Source organism: Martes martes (genome assembly GCF_963455335.1).
Source record: "Martes martes genome assembly, chromosome: 13".
Taxonomy (NCBI): domain Eukaryota; kingdom Metazoa; phylum Chordata; class Mammalia; order Carnivora; family Mustelidae; genus Martes; species Martes martes.
The window spans coordinates 112,642-140,493 of NC_137901.1; the positions used below are offsets into that span (position 1 = coordinate 112,642).

The following is a 27,852-nucleotide window of genomic DNA, read 5'->3' on the forward strand; positions in this document are numbered from 1 at the left end:
TTCTTTAAGCTTAAAAGAAAGGGTGCTCATTAATAACAAGAAAATATATGAAAGTATAAAACTCACTGGTAAAGGTAAATATATAGTAAAGGTAGTTAATCACTTATAGCTGGTATGAAGGTTAGAAGACAAAAGTAGTGGGATGCCTGTGTGGCTCAGTTAGTTAAGCATCTGTCTTTGGCTCAAGTCATGATCCCGGGGTCCTGGGATCAAGCCCCACATCAGGGAGCCAGCTTTTCCCTCTCCCACCTCCCTCTCATGCTCTCTCTCGCTATCTCTCTCTCTCTCTCTCTCTCTCAAATAAAATCTTTTCAAAGAAGACAAAAGTAGTAAAAATTACTATAACTACAGTAATTAAGGAATACACAAGATAAAAAGATGTAAAATGTGACATCAAAAACATAAAATGTGGGGCGCCTGGGTGGCTCAGTAGGTTAAAGCCTCTGCCTTCAGCTCAGGTCATGATCCCGGGGCCCTGGGATCGAGCCCCGCATCGGGCTCTCTGCTAGCACAAGCCTGCTTCCCTTCCTCTCTCTCTGCCTGCCTCTCTGCCTACCTGTGATCTCTGTCTGTCAAATTAAATAAAATCTTTAAAAAGAAAAGAAAAGAAAAGAAAAGAAACATAAAATGTGAAAAAGATTCATGATCATCTTAATGGAATGAAGTTAAGAAAATTAAGTTTTAAAAGTTTTTAAAAAACAAAATGTGGTAGGGACTAAATAGGTACAGCTTTAGAACATGTGTAAACAAGTTATTTTCAACTTAAATTGTTACAAATATAGGTCACTATATGTAAGCTTCATGGTAACCACAAAGCAAAAACCTGTAATAGATAAAGAAAAGAGAAAGAGAAAGGAATCTAAACATACAAAATCATTAAACCACAAAGAGAGAAAGAGAAGAAGAAACAGAGGAACAACAAAACAGCCAGAAAACAATCGACAAAATGACTGTAAGTACATACCTATAGATAAATACTTTCACTGTAAAGGGACTAAATTCTCCAATCAAAAGACATAGAGTGGCTGAATTCAAAAAAATTTCACTTGACAGAAATTGGGTCCAAGTGCAACACAAGTCATGCACAAGAATGTTCATAGCAGCCATTGCTAATGGTCCAAAACCAAAAGCACAAAATGCTCGTCAACAGCAGATTGGACAAATAAATATATTTTACACATCTATGTATCTATATTTTATATATATTTATATGTAAATGTATAAGAATAATATATTCTTATGATGGGAATTTTTACAGGAGTGAAAACAAACCACAGCTATGTACTGCAACACAGATGAATCTCCAACCATAATGTTGAACAAAAAGAGCTAAACACAAGGAAACATACTGAATTATTCCATTTACACGAGGGTCAGCAGCACTCATTGATGGTGTTGGGAGACAGAACAGTAAAATCACTGAGAAGGGTGGAGAGAGTGTCTGGGAGGCAGCATGAGGACTTCTGGGGGCCTGCTCATGTTCTCTTTCTTGTTCTTGGTGTATTCATTTTGTAAAGAATCCACTGCACTGTGCATTTGTGATTTATGTACTTTTCTGTATTTGAGTTCTACATCAATAAACAGATTAAAAGTAATTTTAATGGTTAAAAAAACCAAGATCTATTCATACGCTACCTATAAGAGACTCACATCAGATGTAAGGACACACGCAGACTGAAAATGAAGGGTTGGAGTAATGCAAATGGAAACCAAAAGAAAGCTCGGGTAACTATGCCTATACCAGAAAAAATGGCCTTCACGGGTGCCTGGGTGGCTCAGTCAGTGAAGCATCTGCCTTTGTCTCAGGTCATGAACCAGGGGTCCTGGGATCCAGCCCTATGTCAGGCTCCCTGTTTAGCGAGAAGTCTGTTTCCCCCTCTCCCCCTGCCCCATCCCCTCCCGCTTGTGCTCTCTCTCAAATAAATAAGTAAATAAATAAATATTTTTAAAAAATAAAAAATGGACTTTAAAGCACACTAATAAGAGACAAAGAAGAGCACTACATAATGATAAAGGGGTCAATCTAATAAAAGATTATGTTTGTAAATATTTATACACCCAACATAAAGGCTCCTAAATATATAACACAAATATTAACAGACCTAAAGGGAGAAATAGACAGTAATGCAAGAATAGTGAAGATATTTAATACCAAACTTTAATCAATGAATAGATCTTCCAGACAGAAAATCAAATAAGGAAACATCAGTCTTAGATGAAACATTAGACCAGAAGGATTTAACAGATCTATACGAAACATTCCATCTGAAAGCAGCGAAACTAGCAATCAATCACAAAATGAAACCAGAAAATCCACAAATGCTACTGAATAACCTAACAGTCAATGAAGAAATCAACTACTTGAGACAAACGAAAATGGAAACACAACATATCAAAATTTATAGGATGCAGCAAAAGCAGATCTAAGAAGGAGGTTCATAGCAAGATGTGCCTCAAGAAACAAGAAACATCTCAGACAACCTAACTTTACACCTCAAGGAACTAGAAAAAGAACAAACAAACTTAGTAGAACTTCGTAGAAGGAAGGAAAGTACAAAGATCAGTTCAGAGATCAATGAAATAGACTAAAAAGGCAATAGAAAAGATCAATGAAACTGAGAACTGGATATTTGAAAAGATAAATTTGACAAACCTTTAGCTAGACTCCCCCGAGTTAGAGAGGGCTCCGGTCAACGAAAGCAGAAACAGGACGAGTTAAGACGGCCGAGGATTGAGGGGACCTAAGCTTGTCTTTTCCCTCAAACGCAGCTAGATAGTTATCAAATTGTTCTGAACACCCGAGAAACCAGTTTGAAACGATAAAACCCGCAAGTCTACCAGTAGAAAAGCAACCACATTTTGGAAGGCAGTGGTGCAGAGAGCTGAACTGGGGGAGATGTAGCTGTGGATACAGAAGCAGGGAGGGGCCTGCTTACGGAGGCTACGGTGAAGTGTTATAAGCAGCAACGCACAAAATCAGAACTTTTAGATGTCTACTACAGTGGGGCACAAGCCTGGCTTAACAGTACTCAGCTGCCGAAGTGGGGCAGAATCCCAGGTGTGACAGCGCGGTCTCAGGATCCCCAGTGTTGCAAGAACGGGTGATGCCTAAGTGCCACACTGTCCCCAGGCACAGGTACAGGGAAGCCACTGAGAGCAGTGGATCTAGGAGGGGCTTTCCTTTCTGTTTTGCCATAAAGTGTGAACCACTGCACAGTCATGTGACCACTTTCCTGGGACTCCCCAGCAAATGGCAAAAGCACAGCGAGACACGCCCCACCCCAGGAGGAACAGCGGGGGGTCCTCACCAGGAGAGTCCCTAAAATTTGCATTTTTGAAATTCGTGTGCCTGAGATTAAAAAGTTCAGACAAGGCAGGGTGAATGCAGGGTTCTGATGGAAACCAGGGACACAGAGTGATCGGCTGCTCTTCTGTGAGGGCTCACTGAAGGGTGGAGGGGGTGCATTTTCAGCTCCAAGGCTAGAGGACAGGTACAGCCACATTCATCCCACCCACCCATGCTGAAAGCCTTCAGTGAGCAAAACACTGCCACCTACTAGAATCTGGAGCCATGTACACCAAGGCCTGGCTCTCTGTGCCCTGGAGGCACACTTCTACCAGGGCAAGTCCACCTGAGAATCAGCTCAGCCGGCCCCAACCCCAGAAGCCCAGCACAAACAACTAGCTCGCACCAAGTTTGCTGATCATAGAGTGCTGCAAAGCTTCAGCTCTAGAGGAAATGGGATCTAGCTTCCCTTTATCCTTTTTTTTTTCATTTTTTTCTTATTCAATTTCTTTTCTTATTTTTTATTAATCTTATTTAATTTTTCTATATAGTTTATTTTTTATTTTCATTTTGATCTTTTATTTTGGGACCTAGATTCTTTTTTTTTTTAAGATTTTATTTATTTTAGAGAGAGAGAGTGCAAGCGAGGGGAGGGGCAGAGGAGAGAGAATTTCAAGCAGACTCTATGCTGTACATGGAGCCTGATACAGGGCTCAGTCCCACAACCCTGAGATCATGACCTAAAATCAAGAGTTGGATGCTTAACCGACTAAGCCACCCAGGTGCCCCTGGGATCTAGATTCTTTTAACAAGGAGACCAAAATACACCCAGGATCCAGGTTTTTTTGTTTTGTGGTTTGTGGGTTTTTTTCTTTCTTCTTTTCTTTTCTGGACAAAATGGCATGACAGAGAAATTCACCCCAAAAGAAAAGCAGGAAGTAGAACTCAGTAGGAATCCCAGACAAACAAAAACTAAAGGAGATTTCCCACCAAACAAGCCCTGCAAAAAATTTTAAGGAGAACTGTGAGTGGAGAAAAAAAGACAAGAGCAACAAAGACTACAAAGGACTAGACAGCATCATCAGAAACACCAATTCTACAGTAACACAATGGCACTAAACTCGTATCTTTCAACAATCACTCTGAATATAAATGGACTAAATACTCCAATCAAAAGACATAGGGTGGGGAACCTGGGTGGCTCAGTGGGTTAAAGCCTCTGCCTTTAGCTCGGGTCATGATCCCAGGGTCCTGGGATAGAGCCCCACATCGGGCTCTCTGCTCAGCAGGGAGCCTGCTTCCTCCTCTCTCTCTCTGTCTCTGCCTGCCTCTTTGTCTACTTGTGATCTTTGTCTGTCAAATAAATAAATAAAATCTTTAAAAAAAAAAGACATAAGGTATCAGAATGGATAAAAAAACAAGATCCATCTATATGCTGCCTACAAGAGACTCACTTTAGACCTAAAAACACCTGAAGATTGAAAGTGGGTAGATGGAGAGCCATCTGCCATGCTAATGGATATCCAAAGAAAGCCATACCTATATCCAGCTAACTAGATTTTATTATTTACTGTTAATATTTATTTATTTATTTATTTAGAGAGAGAGACAGCACATGAAGGGGAAGGAGCAGAGGGGAACAGAGAGAAAGAACCCCAAACAGGCACCACATCAAGCACAGAACAGGATACAGGGCTCAGTTCCATGACACTGAGCCAAAATCAACAGTCAGGTGCTTAACCAACTAAGCCACCCAGGTGCCCCGAGACAAACTAGATTTTAAAACAGACTATAACAAGGGATGAAGAAGGGCATTATATCATAATTACAGGGTCTATTTACCAAGAAAACCTAACAATTGTAAATATTTATGCCCCCAACTGGGACCACCCAAATATATAAATCAACTAATTTTAAACAAAGAAACTCATTGATAATAATAAAACAATAGGGAACTTTAACACCCCACATACAGCAATGGACAGATCATCTAAGCATAAAATCAACAAGGAAACCATGACTTTGAATGACACTGGACCAAATTGACTTAACAATATATTAACAACATTCCATTCTAAAGCAGCAGAATACACATTCTTTTCAAGTGCACAGGGGACACTTTCCAGAATAGATCACATACTGGGTCACAAATCAGCCATCAACAAAGTACAAAAATACTGAGATCATAACATGCATATTTTCAGACCACAACATTATGAAACTTGAAGTCAACCACAAGAAAAAATTTGGAAAGACCACAAGTGCCTGGAGCTTAAAGAACATCCTACTAAAGAATGAAGGGGTCAACCAGAAAATTAAAAAAATAAAAATAAAAAAATACATGGAAATGAATGAAAATGAAAATACGTTTGTATAAACCTTTGGGGTACAGCAAAGGCAGTCCTAAGAGGAAATATATAGCAATATAGGCCTACCTCAAGAAGCAATAAAAGTCTCACACAACTTGGGGCGCCTGGGTGGCTCAGTGGGTTAAGCCGCTGCCTTCGGCTCAGGTCATGATCTCAGGGTCCTGGGATCGAGTCCCATATCGGGCTCTCTGCTCAGCAGGAAGCCTGCTTCCCTCCCTCTCTCTCTTTGCCTGCCTCTCTGCTTACTTGTGATCTCTCTCTGTCAAATAAATAAAATAAATCTTTAAAAAAAAAAAAAAAAAGTCTCACACAACCTAACACCTAAAGGAGCTAGAAGAGGAGCAGCAAAGAAAGCCTAAAACCAGCAGAAGCAGGGAAATAAAGATTAGAGCAGAAATAAATGATATAAAGACAACAACAGTATAAACCAGGAGAATGGATTAATGAAACGAAGAGCTGGTTCTTTCAAAGAATTAATAAAATTGATAAGTTTTATTTAGCCAGAGTTATCAAAAAGAAAGCAGAAAGGACCCAAATAGATTAAATCATGAATGAAAGAGGAGATATTATTACCAACACTACAGAAATACAAACAATTATAAGGAAATATTATGAAAAACTATATGCTAACAAACTGGGCAATCTGGAAGAAATGGACAAATTCCTAGAAACCTATAAAATGCCAAATTTGAAACTGGAAGAAACAGAAAAATTTGATCATACCCATAGCCAGCAAAGAAATCCAATCAGTAATCAAAAATCTCCCAACAAACAAAAATCCAGGGCCAGTTGGATTCCCAGGGGAATACTACCAGCCATTTAAAGAAGAGTTAATACCTATTCTCAAACCATTCCAAAAAATAGAAATAGAAGGAATACTTGTAAACTCATTCTATGAAGCCAGCATTACCTTGATTCCAAAACCAGACAAAGACCCCACTAAAGGGGAGAATTATAGGCCAATAACCCTGATGATTATGGATGCAAAAATTCTCAATAAAACACTAGCAAATCAAATTCAACAGTACATTAAAAGAATCATTCACCATAATCAAGTGGGGTTTATTCCTGGGCTGCAAGGGAGTTTCAATATTCATAAATCAATCAATGTGGTATACCACATGGATAAAAGAAAGGATAAAAACCATATAATCCTGTCAATAGATGCAGAAAAAGCATTTGACAAAATACAGCATACTCTCGTGATAAAAATCCTCAACAAAGTACTGATAGAAGGCACATACCTCATCATAATAAAGTCCATATATGAAAATCCCAGAGTTAATATCATCCACGGTGGAGAAAAACAGAGAGCCTTTCCCCTATGGTCAGGAACAAGACAAGAATGTCCACTTTCACCATTACCATTTAATACAGTACCGGGAGTCTTAGCCTCAGCAATCAGACAACAGAAAGAAGTAAAAGGCATCCAAATCAGCAAGGAAGAAGTCAAGCTTATACTATTTGCAAACGACACAATACTCTGTAGAAAATCTGAAAGACTCCACAAAAAAAAATCACTAGAACTAAAGCATGAATTCAACAAAGTTGCAGGATATAAAATCAATGTGCAGAGATATGTTGCATTTCTGTCCACCAATAATGAAGCAGCAGAAAAGCAGAAAGGGAAATCAAGGAATTGATCCCATTTGCAATTTCACCAAAAACAATAAGATACCTAGGAATAAGCCTAACCAAAGAAGTTCACCTGTGCTCTTATGGAAGAAATTGAAGAGGACATTAAAGAAATGGGAAAGCATCCCATGCTCATGGACTAGAAGAGCAAATATGGCTAAAATGTCTACGCTGCCCAGAGCAACCTACACGTTTAATGCAATCCTTGTCAAAGTACCACCAGCACTTTTCACAGAGCTACAACAAGCAATCCTAAATTTGTGTGGAACCAGAAAAGACCCTGAATTGCCAAAGCAATTCTGAAAAAGAAAACCAAAGCTGGAGGCATCACAATTCTGGACTTCAAGCTGTATTACAAAGCTGTGATCACCAAGACAGCATGGTACTGGCACAAAAACAGACACACGGATCGGTGGAACAGAGTACAAAACCCAGAAATGGACCCACAAATATATGACCAACTAATCTTCAACAAAGCAGGAAAGAATGTCCAATGGAAAACAGACCATCTCTTCAACAAGTGGCGTTGGGAAAACTGGTCAGCGACATACAGAAGAATGAAGCTGGACCGCTTTCTTACACCACACACAGAAATAAAATCAAAATGGATGGAAGACCTAAATGTGAGACGGAAATCCATCCGAATCCTAGAGGAGAACACAGGCGACAACCTCCTTGATATCGGCCACAGCAGCTTCTTACTAGACACGTCTCCCAAGGCAAGGGAAACGAAACCAGAAATGAACTGTTAGGATTTCACCAAGATCAAAAGCTTCTGCACAGCAAAAGAAACTGTCAACAAAACTAAAAGGCAGCCTATGGGGTGGGTGGAGAGATTTGCAAATGACGTATCTGATAAAGGGTTAGTATCCAAAATCTATAAAGAATTTATCAAACTCAACACCCAAAAAACAAATAACCCTGTTAAAAAAAAAAAAAAGGCAGAAAACATGAGTAGACATTTTCCCAAAGAAGACATATAGAGGGCCAACGGACACATGAAAGATGCTAAATGTCGGTCATTGTTAGGAAAATACAAATCAAAACCACAATGAGATACCTCCTCACACCTGTCGGGCTGGCTACGATTAACAACACAAGAAACAACAGGTGTTGGCGAGGATGCGGAGAAAGGGGAACCCTCTTACACTGTTGGTGGGAACGCAAGCTGGTGCAGCCACCGTGGAGAACAGTGTGGAGGTTCCTCAAGAGGTTAAGCAGAGCTATCCTCGACCCAGCAATTGCACTCCTGGGTATTTACCCGAAGGATACAAAAGTGCAGATTTGAAGGGGTACATGCACTGTGATGTTTATAATAGCATTATCAACAATATCCAAACAATGGAGAGAACCCAAATGTCCTTATCTGGATATCAACTGATGAACGGATAAGAAGATGTGGTATACACACACACACAAATATTACTCAGGCATCAGAAAATGAAATCTTGCCATTTGCAGCAATGTAGATGGAGCTAGAGTGTAGTGTGATAAATGAAATAAGTCAGATTCAGCCATAGCAACTTCTTGTAAGACACATCTCTACTCTAAGGCCAAGGGGGAGAAAAGCAAAAATGAACTACTGTGGGGCGCCTGGGTGGCTCAGTGGGTTAAAGCCTCTGCCTTCAGCTCAGGTCATGATCCCAGGGTCCTGGGATCGAGCCCCGCATCGGGCTCTCTGCTCAGCGGGGAGCCTGCTTCCCTTCCTCTCTCTCTGCCTGCCTCTCTGCCTGCTTGTGATCTCTGTCTGTGAAATAAATAAATAAATAAATCTTTTAAGAAAAATGAACTACTGGGACTTCATCAAGATAAAAAGCTTCTGCATGGCAAAGAAAAGAATCAACAAAACTAAAGACAGCCTATGAAATAGGAGAAGATATTTGTAAACGACATAACAAATAAAGGGCTGGTATCCAACATCTATAAAGAACTTACCAAACTCAACACCCAAAAAATAAATAATCCAGTCAAGAAATGGGCAGAAGACTGAAACAGACACTTCCCCAAAGAAGACATACAGACACATGAAAAGATACTCAATATCAGTCATCATCAGGGAAATACAAATCAAAATCACAATGAGGTACTACCTTACACCAGTTAGAATGGCTAAAATTAACAAGACAGGGAACAACAAATGTTGGTGAGGATGTAGAGAAAGAGGAATCCTCTTACCCTGTTGGTGGGAATGTAAGTGGTACAGCCACTCTGGAAAACAGTATGGAGGTTCCTCAAGAAGTTAAAAATAGAGCTACCCTATGACCCAGCAATTGCATTGCTGGGTATTTACCTCAAAGATACAGACATAGTGAAAAGAAGGGGCACCTGCACCCCAATGTTCACAGCAGCAATGCCCACAATAGCCAAACTGTAGATGGAGCTGAGATGTCCTTCAACAGACGAATGGATAGAGAAGCTATGGTTCATATATACAATGGAATATTACTCAAGCATCAGAAAGGATGAATATTTACCATTTACATAGAACTGGTTGGAACTGGAGGGTATTATGCTAAATGAAATAAGTCAATCAAAGAAAGACAATTATCATATGGTTTCTCTCATATGTGGAATATAAGAAATAGTGTAGAGGATCATAAGAGAAGGGAGGGGAACCTGAATGGTAAGAAATCAGAGAGGGAGAAAAACCATGAGAGACTCCTGACTCCAGGAAACAAACTGAGAGTTGTGGAAAGGAAGGTGGAGGGTGGGGATGGGGTAACTGGATGATGGGCATTAAGGAGGGCGCGTGTGATGAGCACTGGATGTTACACACAACTAATGAATCATTGAATACTACATCAAAAACTAATGATGTACTATGTGCTGGCTAATTGAATTTAAATTAAAAAATGAAAAAAAAAAACAAAACAAAAAAGAAGTCAGAGAAAGACAAACACCATATGATCTCCCTCACTCATATGTGGAATTTAAGACAAAACAGATGAATATAAGGGAAGGGGGAAAAGAAGAAAAAAAAAAAGGAGAGAGGGAAACAAGCCATAAGAGATTCTTAAAGATAGAGAACAAACAGGATTGCTGGAGGTAGGTGGGTGAGGGATGGGCTAGATGGGGGATGGGTATTAAAGAAGGTGCTTGTTGTGATGAGCATAAGGTGTTGTATGTAAGTGATAAGTCACTGCATTTTACCCCAAAAACCAGTATTTCACTGTATATTAACTAAATAAATTTAAATTTTAAAAAGAAAAATACATGTTAAAACTGGTATCACAGAAATACAAAGGATCAAGAGAGATTACTATGAGCAATTATAGGCCAACAAATTGGACAACCTAGAAGAATGGATAAATTCCGAGAAATATACAACATTTCAAGACTGAATCAAGAAGAAATAAAAAAATCTGATCAGTCCAATTACTAGTAAGGAGTTTGAACTAGTAATCAAAAACCTCCCAGCAATGAGCCAGCAATTGCACTACTAGATATTTACCCAAAAGATACAAACATAGTGATCTGAAGGGGCACCTGCCCCCCAATGTTTATAGCAGCAATGTCCACAATAGCCAAACTATGGAAAGACAAAGATGTGGTTCATATGTATACGATGGAATTTTACTCAGCCATCAAAAAAAAGTGAAACCTTGCCATTTGCAATGATGTGGATGAAACTACAGGGTATTACACTCAGCAAAATAAGTCAATCAGAGAAAGACAATTATATTATTTCACTCATATGTGGAATTTAAGAAACAAAACAGAGGATCATCAGGGAAGTGAGGGAAAAATAATATAAGACTAAATCAGAGAGGGAGATAATCATGAGACTCTTAACTACAGGAAACAAACTGAGGGTTGCTGGAGGGAAGGAGAGAAGGGAGATGGGGTAACTGAGTGATGGACATTAAGGAGGCACATGATATAATGAGCACTGGGTGCTGTATACAACTGATGAGTCATTAAACTGTACCTCTGAAACTAATAATACATTATAGGTTAATTAGCTGAATTTAAATTAAATTAAAAATTTTTTAAAAGCCTCCCAACAAACAAAAGTCCAGGACCAGATGGCTTCATTGGTGAATTTTACCAAGCATTGAAAAAGCTAATACCTAACTTTCTCAAATTCTTCTAAAAAGTAGAACACACTTGCAAATTCATTTTACAAGAGCAGAATTATCTTGATACCAAAACCAGACAAGGACACAAGGAAATTACCAGCCAATATCACTGATGAACATAGATGAAAATTTCCTCAACAAAATATTAGCATGGGGTGCCTGGGTGGCTCAGTGGGTTAAAGCCTCTGCCTGCGGCTCGGGTCATGATCCCGGGTCCTGGGATCAAGCCCCGCATCGGGCTCTCTGCTCAGCAGGAAGCCTGCTTCCTCCTCTCTCTCTGCCTGCCTCCCTGCCTACTCGTGATCCCTGTCTGTCAAATAAATAAATAAAATCTTTTAAAAAATATATTAGCAGACTGAATTCTACAACAATACATTAAAAGCAAGTGAGATTTATTCCAGGGATGGATATTTCAATGTCTACAAATCAACCAACATGATACATCACATTAACTATATATATATATAGAGAGAGAGCTTTTAACATCAATTTATGATTAAAAATGGTCAACAATGTGGGTATAAAGGGAATGTAATTCAGCACTTTTTAAAAAGCCAGATATGACAAGCCCACAACTAACACCATACTCAATAATGAAAAGCTGAAAGCTTTTCTTCTAACATCAGGAAGAGGATGGGATGCCCAGTCTCACCACTTTTATTCAAAAATAGAATTGGAAGTCCTAGCCACAGCAATAAGGCAAGAAAAATTAAGGTATCCAAATTGGAAATAAAAAATTAAAGCTGTCACTATTTGCAGATGACACTATATTATATATAGAAAACCCTAAAAACTACACACACACACACACACACACACACACACACACAGAGAAACTGTTAGAATAAATGAATTCAATAAATATACAGAAATCTGGTGCATTTCTATGCACTAATAACTAACTAGCAGAGAGATTAGGAAAACAATCCCATTTATACTTGCAACAAAAAGAATTTAAAAACTAGGAATAAACTTGGGCAAAAAGGTGAAATACCTATATACTAAAAACTATAAGACTGATGAAAGCAATTGAAGAAGACACAGATAAATAAATAAATAGATATTCCATGCTCATTGATGGGAAGAATTAATATTGTTGAAATGTCCATACCACCTAAAGCAATCTACAGATTCAACTCAATTCCTACAAAAATTCCAATGGCATTTTTCACAGAAACAGAACAAACAACCCTAAAATTTGTATGTTATCACAAAAGATCCCAAATAGCCAAAACAATCTTGAGAAAGAACAAAGCTGAAAGCATCACACTCCTTGACTTCAAACTAGATTACAAAGCTCTAGTAAACCAAATTGTATGGTATTGGTATAAGCATAGACACATGGGCCAATAAACCAGAGTAGAGAGCCAAAAATAAACCCACACATATATGGTCAACTAATTTATGACAAAAGAGACAAGAATATACACTACGTAAAGGACACTGTCTTCAATAAATAGACCATAAAAGCTGGACAGCCATATGCAAAAGAATGAAACTAGAGTACTATTTAATACCATATACAAAAATTAATTCCAAATGATAAGCTCTTTGACATCAGTGTTGGTGATGAGTTTTTAGATCTGGCTCTAAAAGAAAAGGCAACAAAAACAAAAACAAATGGGGCTACATTAAACTAAAAAGCTTCTGCAGTGCAAAAGAAACCATCAATAAAAATGAAAAGGCAACTTACTGACTGGGAGCAAATGTTTGCAAATCATACATCTGACAAGGGACTGATAACTGAAATATATAAAGAACACACACAACTCAATGGGAAAAAATCTGATTTTAAAATGGGCAGAGGATCTGAATAGACGCAGAGATGGCCAACAGGTATTTGAAAAAGTGCTCAACATCAACATCACTAGGGAAATGCAAGTCAAAACCATAATATCACCTCACACCTGTTAGAATGACTGTTATCAAGAAGAAAAGAGAAAACAAGTGTTGGTGAGGATGTGGAGAAAAGGGAACACTCATATACTGTAAGAGGGAAGGTAAGCTGGTGCAGCCACTATGGTAAACAGCATGGAGGTTCCTCAAAAAATTAAAAATATAACTACCATATGTGCCACATTCCACTTCTGGTTATTTATCCAAAGAAAATGAAAACACTCATTCAAAAAAATATACGCACTCTCATGTTCATTGCAGCATTATTTTCAGTAGCCAAGATATGGAAACAACCCAAGTGTCCACTGATGGATAAATGAATAAAGAAAACATGGTATACCCTATCAAAATACCAACAGCATTTTTCACAGAACCAGAACAAATAATCCTAAAATTTGTGTGGAACATCAAAAGACTCTGAATAACCAAAGCAATCTTTAAAAAGAATAACAAAACCAGAGGTATCACAATCCCAGATATCAAAAATACTACAAAGCTGTAGCAATCAGAACAGAGTGGTATTGGTACAAAAATAGACACATAGATCAATGGAAGAGAACAGAGAGCCCAGAAATAAACCAATATTTATATGGTTAATTAATCTTCAACAAAGAAGAATATGCACTGGGAAAAAGTCTCTTCAAGAAATGGTGTTGGGAAAACTGGACAGCTACATGCAGAAGAATGGAACTGGACCACTCTCTTACACCACACACAAAAATAAACTTAAATGGATTAAGACCTAAATGTGAGACCTGAAAATCTATAAGATCTATAAGATCTATAGACCTAATCTATAAAAATCTGTAAGAGAACAATGGCAGTAATTTCTCTGACATTGGCCATAGCAACATTTTTCTACATATGTCTCCGAAGGCAAGGGAAACAAAATCAAAAATAAACTTTTGGGACTACACAGAAATAAAAAGCTTCTGCACAGCAAAGGAAACGACCAACAAAACTAAAAGACAGCCTACTGAATAAGAGAAGATACTTGAAAATGACATAATTAATAAAGGGTTAGTATCCAAAATTTATAAAGAACTGGTACAACTCAATACACAAAAAAACAAATAATGGAACTTAAAAGTATGAAGACATGAGCAGACATTTTCCAAAGAAGACAAACAGATGGCCAAGAGACACATGAAAAGATGCTCAGCATTACTCATCGTCAGGGACATGCAGGTCAAAACCACAATGAGATCTCACTCCACATCTGGCAGCATGGCTAAAATAAAAAACAAAAGAAACATCATGGTGAGTATGTGGAAAAAAGGGAACCCTCCTGCATTGTTGGTGGGGATGCAAACTGGTGTAGCCACTGTGGAAAACAGTATGGAGGTTCCTCAAAATATTAAAAAATAGAATCACCATACACTCCAGTAATTCCACTACTGGCTATTTACCCAAGAATATGAAAACACTAATTAGAAAAGATATATGCACCCCCATGTTTATTGCAGCATTCTTTACAATAGCCAAATCACGGAAGCAGCCCAAGTGTCCACTGATAGGTGAATGAAGAAGAGGTGGTCTATACATACAATAGAATATTAGTCAACAATGAAAAAGAATGAAATCTTGCCATTTGCAACAACATGGATGAGCCTAGAGAGTATACTGCTAGGTGGGAGGAGCCAGAGAAAGACAAATACCGTATGATTTCACTCGTATGTGGAATTTAAGAAACAAAACAAAGAAAGAAAGAAACCGAAAAACAGATTCTTCAGGATAGAGAACAAACTGACGTTACCAGAGGAGAGATGGGTGGGGCGTGGGTGAAGGGATTAAGAGCACATTTATCATAACGAGCACTAACAAGAGGAATTGTTGCTTCTCTAGGGTTACACCTGAGCACCACCGCATGTTAACTCTACCAGAATTAAAATAAAGGGAGAGAGAGAATATGGAAAAAGAAAAAATATGTGAAACACACACAATGGAATATTATTCAGCCATTTGCCAGAACATGGATGGATCTTGTGAGCGTTATACTAAATTAAATACGTCAGACGTGGAAATACAAATGCTGTATGACCCCACTTACTTGTGGAATTAAAAACAACACAAAAACTAAGCTCATTGATACAGAGAACAGACTGGTGGCTGCCAGGGGTGGGGAGGGGGAAATGAGTAAAGGGGGAGAAAAGGTACAAAGTTGCAGTTATAACATAATTATCATTTGTAATTATAAAATAATCCCAGTTATAACATAATTATCATTTGCAATTATAATCCCAATTATAATTATCATTTATAATTATAATCCCAGTTATAACACAATTATCATTTATAGTTATAAAATAATCCCAGTTATAGAATAATTGTCATTGTGATGTAGTGTACAGCATAGTGAGACTATAGTCAGTAATACCTTATTGCATATTTTAAAGTTGCTAAGTATAGATCATAAAAAAGTTCTCATCACAAGAAAAAAAGTTGTGACTATGTATCGTGACAGATGTCAACTAGATTTATTGTGGGGATCATTTCACAATATATACAAATATCAAATCATTATGTTGGGCACCTGAAATTGCTATTGTATGTCCATTATGCCCTCAATTTAAAAAAATAAATAGTGGGACACCTGGGGGGGGCTCAGTTGGTGAGGTGCCTGCCTTCAACTCGGGTCATGATCCCAGGGTCTGGGATCGAGCCGACATCAAGCTCCCCGCTCAGCAGGGAGCCTGCTTCTCCCTCTCCCTCTCCTCCCGCCTGCTGCTCCCCCTGCTTGTACGCTCTCTCTGCCAAATAAGTAAATAAATAATCTTTAAAAAAATAGATGATAGATGATAGATGATAGATAGATAGTCAATGAGAATCCTGGCTCCCTGGATTTTTTTTCCACTAACTAACAAAATCTCCCATGAGAACAACAACCACAACAAATCTGGAAGTTGATACGTTATCATGTAGCCCTTGACCCCACCCCTGCTTTGCTAGTTGCCTTGATAATGTGCTTTACAATAGAAAACACCTGTTCAGAACCACGCCCAGCAATTAGTTGACTTTACTCTTCCTCCCTGGGGGACAGTGCCGCAGTCTTCCTTCACTTTCACGTCCTTGACACTTCCGAAGGCGACAGGTCAGTTATTTTGTAATTTGGCTTTGTTGGAGAAAGCCTCACAGCTAGTTTTGGGTGACTAGTTTTGGGTTACTCCCCACAGAAGCAATGCTGTGTTCTTCCTACGTCCTAACAGTTGCTCCCACTTCCCTTGTGCCCCCACAGATGATGTCCACTCCCTCCGACCACTTCACCACACTGGTATCTTCCAGGCTTCCCCGCTGGGAAATGTTTCTTTCCTTCTTTGTTGAGTATTTTGTAAGGAGTTGAGTATTTTGTATTTTTGAGCCTATGAAAATACTTCATTCTTCATCAAATTTTCAAGTAATTTGTTGTTTATATCAGTATGGACTCCTGTTTTATTCAATGAATTATAATCCTTTGTTGTCATTATTCTGATGTCAGAATGTCCCAGATTTGGCTATTGGGATTCTCTTCAGGCTGGCTTGTGTACCTTTTTTACATTTCCGCATGATTCTTGAAGCACATTCTTGCTTTCTGGTTTAACTAGGTGTTTCATGTTTATCTTATACTTTTCCTGCCTCAGACCTGAAATCAGCCCTTTTTTTTCTTTCAAGGAGTTCTGATTCCTTCTCTGGAGAATGGTGTTTAGAAGTCAGGAACCGGGCCTTAGGTGTGCTTACTGCTATGAGGGGTCATTGCTCCGAGGCCTCCCAGGGACAGAACTGGGGGTTACATGCATCTGTGTGCAACGACAGACACGTGTACATGTATGTGCACAGCGAGGGAGTTCCCAGGGCCCCTCTGCACGCAGGTGACTCCAGGTTTGATAGCCCACATCAGGCCACGACCACCACCCCCGTTCTCCCACATGGCCACTCTCTGCTGATTTGCCCCCCCATGCCCTCTCACCCAGTTCAGATTTCCCCGTGTGTAGACCCCCTCTCACCCCAGCTGCACCAGCAATGACGACTCTCAGATCCTGCCTGCCCCTCAGCGTGGACTCCTCTCTTGCCCTCCTTCAGGAGCTGCAGCCCCTGCTTCCCTACCCACGGCTGAGTTCTGCCACAGCGGAGGACTGAGGGGGAAGGGAAGGGGAACCAGAAGGCTGTCTGAAGTTCTAGGTACATGCATATTGCTATTATCGAATTTACTTACGTACCAAATCACAGCAAAATCTCTCAGCTTGCCAGGCTCTAACCCCACATCCTGCGGTCAAGTTCTGTGCCACTGAGCTCCCCAGTGAGCCTTCCACACAGCCCTTCCCCAAAGCCATTGCACACTGGTCCTCACCTGAGGCAGAGCGCTCCTTGCCTCTGTTGTCCTGTCTCCTCCTCTGTGAAGCCTTGTCTCCCATTCCCATTTCAGTCTTCTCCCTTCTCACTCCTGCAGTAGAGACAGAGCACAGCATTATGGCTCAGGGTCAAGAGCTCTAGGAGGGCACAAGCCCCATTTCATTCATGTTTTGTCCCCAGCGGCTGACAAGGACATGCATGTAATAGGACTGAGTGGATATGGATGGAGAATAAATCAGTGACAGTGGCAACATTTCAACAGAGAGGCAGGAGAGATTGTGGCTCACAAGCCCATATGTGGAGGCAGCATGGCGGGATGGACCGCAGCCAGCAGACAGCCTCATTCAGAGTTGCTAGATGTGGTGCTGAGTGGTTTTTTCTTCAACAATTATTAAATATGTGTCTAGACAGAAAAAAAAATGCTCTCTTCTGGCCCCTCACCTATCCCAGTGTCATCTCCAGCTGGGAGCCAGTGGGGACCGGGGCAGGCCATGGGGTGTCTCCACCTCCCTGACCTCGAGTTACTGTGTGGTGGTGGGGGGGGGAGGTCTACACCTGCAGCCTTTTCTGTTTGGTGAATGTAAGCAATGAGGGAGAGAGAGTTTCATGAACATTTTCATGAGGCCGGCGGGCGGAAGGCCTTGCTCCTATATCATACCACTTTTCATTAGTTCCTTGAACTCAAGTTCCAAAGGTAATGGAAACACTGAATTGTGTATACTTGAATTTTACTGTTGGGGGTTATCGGCAACCAACCAGATGACCTGATTTCTTTGATTCTTGAACTTCAAGCTTTAAAACTACTGCATCACCTAGCAGCACCTTACTTCAACGACAGCAGCTCCATGTACAATGGCTTGACATACTTGATCATTAAGTACATTGGACAACTGGACTTACAACTGGACTTAATCACTTTTTTCAACAGGTGACAGTGTTAGATGACATGCCACTAATATTTTTAGAGAACAAGGTAAATGCACATTAATTTCAGGAAGTTTATAAAATATGAAAAGATACAAGAAGAATATCACTCCGAGTCTCACCACCCAGGTGTGGCTGGGGCTTTATTGCACATCATTCACGGATGATACTTTTACTTCATAGTTGAGCCATATTGAGACCTCTGACATCCAGTGTTAATTAAAAGCAAATTAGTACAATTTATATACCCATGTTTGTGGCAGCACAATTCACAATAGCTAAATCATGGAAGTAGCCTAAATCTCCAACAGTGGATGAATGGATAAACAAATACAGTAATACACACAACGGAATATTCTTCAGCCTTGGAAAGGAAATCCTGACACCTGCTACAACATGGGTGAACCTGGAGGACAAAATGTTAAGTGAAACAAGCCAGTCATGAACAAATCCTGTACAATTCCACTTATGTGAGGTTCTTAGAGAATCACGATCATAGAGACAGTAGATGGTGACTGCTGGGGGCTGTGGGAGGGGAATGGGGAGTCGGTGTTTGATGAGGACAGAGTCTCAGTTTGGGAAAATAAAAAATTTCTGGAGATAGATGGAGACAGCTGCTCAACAGTGTGAATGTATTTAATATCACTGAACTATACATTTTAAAATGGTTAAGATGGTAGATTTTTTAAAAAGATTTTATTTATTTATTTATTTGACAGAGAGAGATCACAAGCAGGCAGAGAGGCAGGCAGAGAGAGAGGGGGAAGCAGGCTCCCCGCTGAGCAGAGAGCCCGATGGGGGACTTGATCCCAGGACCCTGGGATCATGACCTGAGCTGAAGGCAGAGGCTCAACCCACTGAGCCACCCAGATGCCCCAAGATGGTAGATTTTATATGTATTCTACCACAATAAAAAAATTGGGAGGATGGAGGAACTAAGATGGCAGATTAGTAAGGACCCTAGGGTTGCCTCTTCCCCCAAACACAGCTAGATAAATATCAAATCATTCTGAATATCCAAGAAATCAATCTGAGAACTGACACAAGCTGCACAGCTAGAGGGAGAGAAGAGGTCACATCACGGAAGGTGGAAATGTGATTTGGAGGAGGAAAGGATCATGGGTGCTGTGGATGGGAGGGAGCACTGGCCATGGAGAGACTGGGGAGGGGACAGGAGGAGAGTGAAGGAAGGAGAGAGAGAGAGAGAGAGAAACAGAGCGTGAGGGAGGATTGCAAAGGGGATCACATAAGGAAAACACTTCCTTAAAGCCATTGACTGGGAAAATGAGAGGGGCTGATTTTTATGAGTTTTTACAGCCAGTGGGGCTCAAAGACTGGAGTTTCAGAGGTCTGCCGGAATGGCTGATGTGGAACCCTGAGAACTGCAGTGCTCCTGGGAGAAGGACACCTAACCCAGGGCATAGGGCACAATCTGAGGATCCCCTGGGAGACACTGGGAGAGACATGGTTTCCCCTTCCTGGAGTGCATCTAGGAGAGGTGGGATTGCCTCTCCAGGGACAAAAGACCCATTATCCTCCCCACCCCTCAGCATAGGTGCAGAGACACCTGCTGGAGGCAGCTAACCTGGAAACTGGCTCTTTGCTACACTTTACTCCAAAATCCATGCCCCTACGCTTTGCTGCAGCTGCCCTTCTGGGACAACGCTGCATCAATCCCAGCACAGCGAGACCCTCCCCCAGAGGACCAGTGTGGGTCTCCAGCAGGCCATATCCCTAAAGTCCGGAGTTTTAAAATTCAGCTGGCCTGCCTGAGATAGAACACAGGTGTACTGGACTGCCCAGTGGTCAGACAGCCCAGACACAGATAAGGTGTAGGCAGGGATCTGAGAGATATTGGGACACACGAGGGGCGATTGTTTGCTCTTCTGAGAGGGCTTCCTGGACAGCAGCAGGCATGAACTCCCCTCTCCAGGAGGAGGGAGGAGGCTGGCGCCATTTCTTTCCCCTACCCCCCAACATAAGCTAACTTCAGTAGGTAGCACAGCACAACAGTGGATGCCTAAACCACCTACACCGAGCCCCACCCCCCTGTGCTCTGCTGGTGTTGCTTTTCTGAGCAAGTGTGCCTGAGAACCAGGGTAGTGGGCCCCTCCCCCAGAAGACCAACACAACCACCACCACCCCCCCTCACCCCACACACCATGTCTACTGATCATACAGTTCTGCAAAGCTTCAGCTCTAGTGGAAATAGCATCATGTCTCTTGTAACAAGCAGACCAGAGCACACCTAGTTAAAACTCACCACATGCTGCCCAAGGTCTAAACATTCCCCATTGCAGACCAGGAGAAACTGCAGAAGACTGACTGGAGGGGAAGAGAAGCCAACACACAGCAGCAGAGTGCACACGACATACATCAGAGACACTTCCTGAGGCACCAGGCCCTGAACAGTATATGACCTCTTTTTATAGAGCCATTACTCTCAGGAGCAGGAAACATAACAGGCTTTCCTAACAAAGAGAAGAAGGCGGAGACCTAGACAAATGCCAAGATGGAGGAACTCATCCCAAAAGAAAGAACAAGAAAGGGTCACAGCGAGGATTCTATCAAAAAAGATATAAGTAAAATGCCTGATCCAGAATTTAAAACAATAATCATAAGGATACTGGCTCTGCTTGAGATAAGCATAGAAGACACCAGGGAGTCTCTTACTGCAAAGATAAAAGACCTAAAAACTAGTCAGTCTGAAATTTTGAAAATGCCGTAACTGAGAGGCAAAAATGACTGGATGTAATGACCATGAGAATGGAAGAATAGAGGAATGAATAAGTGATACAGAAGGCAAAATTGTGGAAAATAATAGAGCTGAAAAGAAGAGGGAAAGAGAAGTACTGGGCCACACGGGTAGACTCAGGGAACTCAGCATTTGTATCCTGGGAGCCCATGAGAAGAAGAAAGGGAAAGGGGGGCAGAAGGTTTATTTGGGGAAATCATAGCTGAAAACGTCCCTCATCTGGGGAAGGAAACAGACATCCAACTCCAAGAGGCGCAGACACCTCCACTCAAAATCAGCAAAAGCAGGCCAACACCAATACATAACGTAGTTAAGTTTACAAAAGATAAAGAAAAAATCCGAAGAGCAGCAAGACAGAAGAAGTCCTTAACTTCGAAGGGAAGACAAATAAGGTTAGTGGCAGACCTATCCACAGAAACCGGGCAGGCCAGAAGCGAGTGGCATGATAGTCCGTGTGCTAAATGGGAAAAATATGCAGCCAATAATATTTCATCCAGCAAGGCTGTCATTCAGAAGAGAAGGGGAATAAAGAGTTTCCTGGACAAACAGAAACTAAAGGAGCTCGTGACCACTAAGCCAGCCCTGCAAGAAATATTAAAGGGGACTCTTTGAGTGGAAGGGAGACACGAAAAGCAACAAAGACTAGAAAAAAGAGAAAATCTCCAGAAACAATGACAAAACAAGACATAAAATGGCACTAAATTTGTATCTATCAATAATCACTCTGAGTTTAAATGGATTAAATGTTCCACTCAAAAGCATAGGGTGTCAGAATGGACAGAAAAAAAAAACCAAGATCCATCTATGTGTAGCCTATAATAAACTCATTTTAGACCTAAAGACACCTGTAGATTAAAAGTAAAGGGATGGGGGTGCCTGGGTGGTTCAGTCGGTTAAGTATCTGCCTTCAGCTTGAATCATGATCCCAGGGTCCTGCGGTCAAGCCCTGCGCCATGCTCCCTGCTCAGTGGGGAGTCTGCTTCTCCCTCTCCCTCTTTCTGCGGCTCGCCCTGCTTGTGCTCTCTCTGTGTGTCAAATAAAATCCTTAAAAATAAAAATAAAATAAAAAATGAAAGTGAAGAGATAGACAGCCATCTATCATAGTAACAAACATCAAAAGAAAGTTGGAGTAGCAATGCTTATCTCAGACAAACTAGATTTTAAAACAAAGTCTGTAACACAAGATGAAGAAGGGCATTATATCATAATTAAGGGGTCTACCAAACAAGAAGATCTAACATTGTAAATATTTATGCCCCCAACATGGGGGCATATATATAAATCAATTAATAATAAACATAAAGAGGGGTGTCTAGGTGGCTCAGTCAGTTAAGGGTCTGACTCTTGGTTTTGGCTCAGGTTATGATCTCAGGGTCATGGGATCGAGCCTCACACCAGGCTCCACACTCGGCATGAAGTCTGCTTGCCCCTCTCCCTGCTTGCTCATTATCTCTCCCCCTCTCTTTCTGTCTCTCTCACTAAAATAAATAAAATATTTTTTTAAAACAAATAATCTCATTGATAATAATACAAAAATAGTAGGGGACTTCAACACCCCATATACAGCAATGGACAGATCATCTAAGCAGAAAAATCAACAAGGAAACAATGACTTTGAATGACACACTGGGCCAGAGTGACTTCACAAATATATTAACAACATTCCATCCTAAAACAGCAGAATAGACATCCTTTTCAAGTGCACATGGAACATTCTCCAGAATAGATCACATATTAGGTCACAAATCAAGCCTAAGTACAAATACATTGAGATCATACCTTGCATATTTTTAGACCACACACTGTGAAATTTGAGGTCAACTAGAAGAAAGAATTTGGAAAAACCACAAATACATGGATTAAAGAACATCCTACTAAAGAATGAATGGGTCAACCCGGAAATTAAAGAAGTAATTTTAAAAATATATGGAAACAAATGAAAATGAAAACACATTGGTCCAAAACCTTTCAGATACAGGAAAAGCAGTCATAAGGAGGAGTATATAGAAATGCAAACCTACCTCAAGAAGTAAGAAAAGTCTCAAACATACAACCTAACTTACACCTAAAGGAGTTAGAAAAAGAACAGAAAATAAAGCCTAAAGCCAGCAGAAAAGGGGAAATAATAAAGATTAGAGCAGAAATAAATGATATAGAATAAACAAAAAACCCCAGAACCGATTAACAAAACTAAGAGATGATCCTTTCAAAGAAATAATAAAATTCAAAAACCCCTAACCAGGCTTATCAAAAAGAAAGGGAAAGGACCCAAATAGATGAAATCATGAGTTAAAGAGGAGAGATCACAACCAACACCACAGAAATACAAAGAATTATAAGGGGATATTATAAAAAATTACATGTCAGCACAGTGGTTAGTCTGGAAGAAATGGATAAATTCCTGGAAAGCTATAAACTACCCAATTTGAAACAGGAAGAAATGGGAAGCATAAACGGACTGAAAGCCAGCAAAGAAATTAAATCAAAACTCTCACAACAAACAAAACAACAGGGCCAGCTGGATTCCCAGGGAAATCCTGTCTGACATTTAAAGAAAAATTACTCAAAGTATTCAAAAAAAAACAGAAGAGTAAGGGAAACTTCCAAATTCATTCTACAAGGTCAGCATTACCTTGACTCCAAAACCAAAGACCCCACTAAGAAAGAGAACTATCGGCCAACATCCCTGTTGAACACGGATGCAGAAACTCTCAGCCATGTACTAATAAACCAAATCCAGAAGTGCACTGAAAGAGTCATCCCCCGTCAAGTGGGATCTATGCCTGGGCTGCCAGGGAGGTTCAATATTTGCAAATCAATCAACATGGTACACCACACGGATAAAAGAAAGGAACCATACGACCCTCTGAATAGATGAAGGAAAAGCATTTGACCAAGTAAAGCATCCATCATGATAAACACCCTCAAGAAAGCAGGGATAGAGAGAACCTACCTCAACATCATAAAGGCCAGATGTGAAGGACCCACAGCTAATGTCATCGTCATTGGGGAAAAAACTAAGAGCTTTTCCTCTACAGTCAGGAACAAGACAGGGATGTTCACTCTCACCACTACTGTTCAACATAGTACTAGAAGTCGTAGCCTCAGCAATCAGACAACAAAAAGAAACACAAGGCATCCAATTCCTCAAAGAAGAATCCAAATTTTCACTCTCTGCAGACAACATGATACACTAAGTAGAAAACCCAAAAGACTCTAGCAAAAAATTGCTAGAACTAATTCATAATTCAGCAAAGTTGCAGGATATAAAATCAATGTGCAGAGATATGTTGCATTTCTGTCCACCAATAATGAAGCAGCAGAAAAGCAGAAAGGGAAACCAAGGAATTGATCCCATTTGCAATTTCACCAAAAACAATAAGATACCTAGGAATAAGCCTAACCAAAGAAGTTCACCTGTGCTCTTATGGAAGAAATTGAAGAGGACATTAAAGAAATGGGAAAGCATCCCATGCTCATGGACTAGAAGAGCAAATATGGCTAAAATGTCTACGCTGCCCAGAGCAACCTACACGTTTAATGCAATCCTTGTCAAAGTACCACCAGCACTTTTCACAGAGCTACAACAAGCAATCCTAAATTTGTGTGGAACCAGAAAAGACCCTGAATTGCCAAAGCAATTCTGAAAAAGAAAACCAAAGCTGGAGGCATCACAATTCTGGACTTCAAGCTGTATTACAAAGCTGTGATCACCAAGACAGCATGGTACTGGCACAAAAACAGACACATGGATCGGTGGAACAGAGTACAAAACCCAGAAATGGACCCACAAATATATGACCAACTAATCTTCAACAAAGCAGGAAAGAATGTCCAATGGAAAACAGACCATCTCTTCAACAAGTGGCGTTGGGAAAACTGGTCAGCGACATACAGAAGAATGAAGCTGGACCGCTTTCTTACACCACACACAGAAATAAAATCAAAATGGATGGAAGACCTAAATGTGAGACGGAAATCCATCCGAATCCTAGAGGAGAACACAGGCGACAACCTCCTTTATATCGGCCACAGCAGCTTCTTACTAGACACGTCTCCCAAGGCAAGGGAAACGAAACCAGAAATGAACTGTTAGGATTTCACCAAGATCAAAAGCTTCTGCACAGCAAAAGAAACTGTCAACAAAACTAAAAGGCAGCCTATGGGGTGGGTGGAGAGATTTGCAAATGACGTATCTGATAAAGGGTTAGTATCCAAAATCTATAAAGAATTTATCAAACTCAACACCCAAAAAACAAATAACCCTGTTAAAAAAAAAAAAAAGGCAGAAAACATGAGTAGACATTTTCCCAAAGAAGACATATAGAGGGCCAACGGACACATGAAAGATGCTAAATGTCAGTCATCGTTAGGGAAATACAAATCAAAACCACAATGAGATACCTCCTCACACCTGTCGGGCTGGCTACGATTAACAACACAAGAAACAACAGGTGTTGGCGAGGATGCGGAGAAAGGGGAACCCTCTTACACTGTTGGTGGGAACGCAAGCTGGTGCAGCCACCGTGGAGAACAGTGTGGAGGTTCCTCAAGAGGTTAAGCAGAGCTATCCTCGACCCAGCAATTGCACTCCTGGGTATTTACCCGAAGGATACAAAAGTGCAGATGTGAAAGGGCACCTGCACCCCAATGCTTACATCAGCAATGTCCACAAGAGCCAAACTGAGGAACGCGCCCAGATGTGCGTGGACTGATGAACGACGGGAAGATGCGGTGTACACACCGTGGAATACTACGCAGCCATCACGGACGAAATCTCGCCATTTGCAACGACGTGGATGGAGCTGGAGGGTGTTCTGCTGCAGGGCACAGGTCAGAGAAAGACAAATTTCGTTTCACTCCTATGTGGAAATTAAGAGACGAAACAGATGAACCTGGGGGAAAGGAACAGAAGAGACGCAAACCCTAAACAGACTCAAGGATAGAAACAAACCGAGGGTGGCTGGAGAGGAGGTGGGTGGGGGTCGGGCATTAAGGAGGCGCTTGGGACGAGCACCGGGTGTCGTACGGAAGTGACGGACCCGTGAATTCTACTCCTGAAATTACTATGACACCGGAGTTTCAACAAAAACTTGAAATTAGGAAAGCACAGGCGCGCGAACGGCGGCGGCGAGCACTGGAGCGGCGCGGGGGCCCCAGCGAGGCATCCGCGGACAGGCCCTCCTCGCGCGCACGCCCGCCCCGCTGCCCCGCGGCCCGGGGGCCCGTGGGGACCGCGACCCTGTGCTCCCGCGCGGGGTCTACGGGGTCTGTGCTCGAAGGGCCCCGGACGGCTGTCACCAGCCACACTGGCGTCCCCACAACGCGCCAGGCTGGGCCTTCGCTGACCCGAGCGCGGTCCGGAGCGCGTCGGCGAGGAGCGGGGCGCAGGGACCTTGACGCGAACTTCGGGCCCCAGACGAGCCGCGCAGAGGGGACCCGGCCCTTCCCGGGGACGCAGAACCTGTGCGGCCTCCCGGGCGCGAGCCCAGCCGGCCCTCGCGTCACCCGCCTCGCAGGACCGCAGGGTCGCGGGACGGAGGCGCCCAGGGGCTCGGTCCCCCCCGCGGAGATGCGCGTCTCCGGACGCGGCCGGCCCCGCCTCCGCGCACCGGCTCCACCGCGCGCCCTCCGGGCCGGCCCGACCGTGCGCCCCGCAGAGCCCGCCCCGGGGACGTGGGCTCCGGCCTCCGCGCTCGGGGGCAACAGCTGCGGGTGCGCGGCTTCCGGACGGCGCGGGCGGGACCCGAGCGCCTCGTCCGCGACCGCAGCCCCGCCGCGCCGCCTTCCCTCTGCCGGGCCGCGGGCGCACGAGGACCCCCGTCTTCTTCCCCGGGGTCGCCGGGGTTTGGTGCCGCAGGCTCGAGCCCGGCGTAGGGTCCGCTCCCGGCGCCGCCGCGGTTCTCCTCGGTGGGGTCGTCGTCGTTCCGAGGCCCCGGGGGGCTCGGTGGGTCGAGGTCAGACTCCTGATTTCAGGGCAGGGAGGTGGCCCCCGCGCTCGCCCCGCAGCCTGCGGGTCCTCGGTCTGCCCCGCACCCGCTGAGCGAGCGAGTGGAGACCTGCCCGCATCGTGACCCGCCCGCATCGTGACCCTCCCGCATCGTGACCCGCCCGCATCGTGACCCGCCCGCATCGTGACCCTCCCGCATCATGACCCGCCCGCATCGTGACCCTCCCGCATCGTGACCCGCCCGCATCGTGACCCGCCAGCATCGTGACCAGCCTCTGCCCGGCGACGGCCCGGCCGCTCCCGGCCGCGTGCGGCTCCCGCCACGGTCCCGCAGGAAAGCCACGGAGCCCTCCGCGCCCGTCGGCTCATTTGTGAAAACAAGCGGCGCCGCTTGCCCCGACGGACGCGGCCCAGCCGGGCCCGCAGGTGCGAGACGCGCGCACGGACCGCACTGGCCGCGGCACCGAACCCGCGCGCCGGCTTCTCACGGGGGTCCCCGCAAGTCGTCTTTAGAGGCCGTTTCCCTGCTCGCCGGTCCACCCCGTCCGCCGGTGTGGGTGTCCTCGCTCCGCCCGGTCGCCGGGGGCAGGCGTCCGGCTCGGGCTCCGATGCAGGCGCGCGGCGAGCCGTGT

At 42.7% G+C, this 27,852-nt stretch overlaps 1 long non-coding RNA gene across 1 annotated transcript; it reads right to left on the reverse strand.

Annotated features, from left to right (window-relative positions):
* Positions 1-14,400: 14,400 nt before the first annotated feature.
* On the reverse strand, positions 14,401-26,014 carry LOC308354037. The gene is made up of 3 exons (XR_013967841.1): positions 25,929-26,014; positions 17,590-17,682; positions 14,401-14,496 (listed from the first exon to the last, which is right to left on the reverse strand). It is a non-coding gene; the product is annotated as an uncharacterized lncRNA (long non-coding RNA).
* Between the last annotated feature and the right edge of the window lie 1,838 nt (positions 26,015-27,852).